Source organism: Pyxicephalus adspersus, chromosome 4, assembly GCF_032062135.1.
Source record: "Pyxicephalus adspersus chromosome 4, UCB_Pads_2.0, whole genome shotgun sequence".
Lineage (NCBI taxonomy): Eukaryota > Metazoa > Chordata > Amphibia > Anura > Pyxicephalidae > Pyxicephalus > Pyxicephalus adspersus.
This window is the reverse complement of record NC_092861.1, coordinates 124,441,492-124,444,996: the sequence shown is the minus strand read 5'-3', so window position 1 is coordinate 124,444,996 and position 3,505 is coordinate 124,441,492. Positions and strand designations below refer to the sequence as shown.

Below are 3,505 nucleotides of genomic sequence, written 5' to 3'. Positions count from 1 at the left end.
TGTTATGTTTTGCGGCTCCAGACTATTTTTCTTTAGTGGAAGAGGAGGCAAAATGGCTCTTTTGATAGTAAAGGTTGCTGACCCCTGCCCCAGACTTATAAAAAAGGCAATCGGATTTTGTATAGAGATAATCAGTGCTTTAAAAGCCCTAACAAATTTACTAAAGTGGGTATCACAAACTTTATTCATTTCAATGGAGTATTTGATCACCATATTTAGTTCAGTTATGTATAGGATATGTAATTTTTAAAGTGGTGATCAGCGGGGTTGAAACAAGCACTACTAATTTTCAATGTAGCCTATAGTAGTCACCACCACTAAAGTATGGAATGCTATCTGTAATGTGGGGGCTATGCTGATCTCTCCCCTATAAATGCTGCACTAGTAGTAAACCTTAATGGGAAATGGTTGACACATTTATGAATGGGGTATACCTAGTAGTACCCCTAATTCTACAGATATTACATGCTCCGGCGATCAGCATGTCTGTTATATAAATGTGATCCATAATGTAAACACTGAAAATTTTGCAAACAATGGGAAGAACTATAGTTTATATGTTGGCCAATATGTAAAATCCCAGTGACTAATCAAATAATCATTGTCATTTGTGCAAAGCAACAAGGAAGAGTGTTTCATCATTCACCTAATATTCCAAAGTTAAGAACTAAGAGTTACCTTTAAAGTTTAGTCAAATACACAAAATTTAGGGAATTTTGGGTCTCCATTACTTTAGATCTGTGGGTCTTTATATCTCATATACCTGTTGTAGAATTTAAGAGAACCACAAACAAAGTTTAACTGTATGCACAAACACTAAAAAATAAAATTACCATTTAAATTAGAAACTCAGTATGGGAAAACATTTATTGGATGTCCTATTGCTGTATTGTAATAGATGGAACTGTGACTATATAGCAATGTGGGAACTGGTGACAAAAGAATATATACAACATGGCCACTGAATAGGATACCATTGAATGTGACATGAGTAGAAGGTTTGCTATATAGGTAAACAAAATATTGCCTATTACTAGTGGGATGTATGGGTCTAAAAGTCAATCATTATAAAATAGCCAGTTGACTTTTTGCTTAATGTTAATAACATACCTGTATGTGTATGGAAGAAAATGTGTATGTATTAGATACAGAAAATGTTATTAGGGTCAAATCATGGATCTTTAGCAGATAAGAATTTGTTTTCCAATGTGCTCATGCATATAAAGTTGGCAACATGGCAATAATATTTTACTTACAGGACCGGAAGACTTCCCATGCTTTTCCCTGTGGTTTGATTGTCTGTACTGAACCTAACACACCCAACACAACTCTCACACCTGATCCCCCTAATGCATCGGTTTAACCCCTGAGATACTATGCAAAAAAGCAGCAACTTGCTGCCACCAAAAAAGTTTGCAAAACAATGTAAGATTTTGGGAGAAAGTAATAATTTAAAACAGTTATCTAGTATATAGTATAAATGGTATTTTTTAAATGTATAATATTTGTAATCCCTAACATAATATCAAAATCAGACATTTGCCGATAGCAGTTAAGAAGGGGAGAAGTAAATTATTAGTATTTTCAGAAATATGTTTGTTGGGGCCCATTTATCCAATGCATTGATATATATGATAATGCACATGTGTTATTGCAACATATTATCATACATCATGGTGCACTTTTTAAAGATAGCATACTGTAATGCAATAACAAAAGAACTTTTTTAAAAACTATACAGCACAAAATATTGCAGTGTATGACTGATGAATTGTTCACTACTGTAATGGTGTATTTAAATGAATAGATTGTGCATTCCTGTGCATTGTGACAACAAAGAATTAAATGTACATTTTTGCAATATGCTACAACAAATCTAACCTAATTTGCTATTAATATGTTTCTTCCCTGTCCCTGCTTTGGTTTATTTTAGGAGAGAAAATATGTAGCAAGTATTATCAGAACACTTGATCTTTATATTTATCACGGATCTGTATTGCAACCCATAGAGCACCATGACAGCCAGGCAACCAGCATTTTTGGAAGTTCAGCAGTGACAGCCTACATACTTTAAGAAATATCTATTGCACATTTACAATTGAGGTAACCATTTTATGTGCTGGATCAGTGTTCTGGAAATGTCAGGAATACCTCCATATCAGGGGTTGAATTAATGTTGAATTAATCAACGGAATTTGCTGACATCTAGCAGTGAGGTAGATGTACCATGGAGTAATGACTGTTCATTTAGGCTATGTACACACGTGCAATAATTATCATTGTAAACAAACGATTAACAACTGATCGCCCGATAATTGTTAACAAAAAAGTGCATAACGACTGGCAAACGACGCCAATGAACGAGGAATGTCGCTGGAAACGAATGACCGTCCTGTCAGATCTGATTGGGCGACGATTGTTCGCTATCTGTTGTGTGTACGGTCATTAAGTGATCGTGGATTGTTCTGCGGTACACTTTTTTTCGGTACACTTCACTTCCTGTATCATACAAACCATGGCATCTGGTGTGTGTACAATATTGGTGGATTATATTTGAACTAATTGTGAATAATCGTTGATCGGTCGTTAATCGTTCGTTTTCCAACGATAATTATTGCACGTGTGTACATAGCCTTAGAGGGGTGAACAATAGTAAAACAAATGAATAAACAAGAGAAAACAAGAAAAATTTTGTTTTGAAAATATTTCTGATTTTGAACAGCGGATCTCGCTATTTTTTGTGACATTCACCTATTGGATTTCTCAGCAAACTGATGTAAAACAGGTACATGAGTAATCTAGTAATCTTGTAGATATTAAATCATGGGATTATATAGTTAATTCCCAAACTTGAAAATATGTTAACATTTTGTCAGCTTGACAAAAGCACCTTCACTTGCATATGTTTGTGAAGCATACCATAGTGGGTAATTGTTAAAATCCTACATTTTAGTAATATGGGCTCAATTACCAGCTAAAGAGAACACATATGGAATCCTTAACCAAAAAAAGGCAGCAGTCCCATTGTTTTAGGAAGTGTTTGTATCTTCCAAGTTTGTGCTGGACTTGAAAAAAGCTAACTTCCTTTTTTTAAAATTATTGGTAAATAATTCACATAGCCCGTAGAGCCCAGTGCAGGCAGGCTGATCTCATTGGCCAGAGCTGTGTGTCAGTTGGACAATGCCATTGGTCAGTTAGCTAAGGGCAGTCAGTATAAACATATTGATCCATTGCTATGGAGGAGCCACTCTAGAAGCATCTCCAAAGCGGTTTGACTGCAATTTCTGTGGATTTCAGTTTTCTATTTGTCATTATTAGTGAATAGCCTACAAGTGCATCTGATACCATCAGGATGCCAAGACGGAGAGGCCATTCACGGCGCAACATCATTCAAATGACATCTCATATGGAGGAAGGTCAAACAGGTAAGACAAACATAACATAAAAAGAATATAACACAATATTAAAATATCTTCTGGAAATGGAAGTTTTTACTGTCTTTGTT

General features: G+C 35.1%; 1 long non-coding RNA gene across 2 annotated transcripts in view; it reads right to left on the bottom strand.

Annotated features, from left to right (window-relative positions):
* LOC140329330 (uncharacterized) overlaps positions 1–1,301 on the bottom strand; it is a 5,011-nt gene extending 3,710 nt beyond the window's left edge. The window contains exon 1 of one of the 2 annotated variants that reach the window (XR_011920471.1): positions 1,257–1,301. This is a non-coding gene — a long non-coding RNA (uncharacterized lncRNA). Of the gene's footprint in view, positions 1–678; positions 800–1,256 lie in introns of those variants that run through there. The other variant, XR_011920472.1, reaches the window with a different exon arrangement.
* Positions 1,302–3,505: the final 2,204 nt, after the last annotated feature.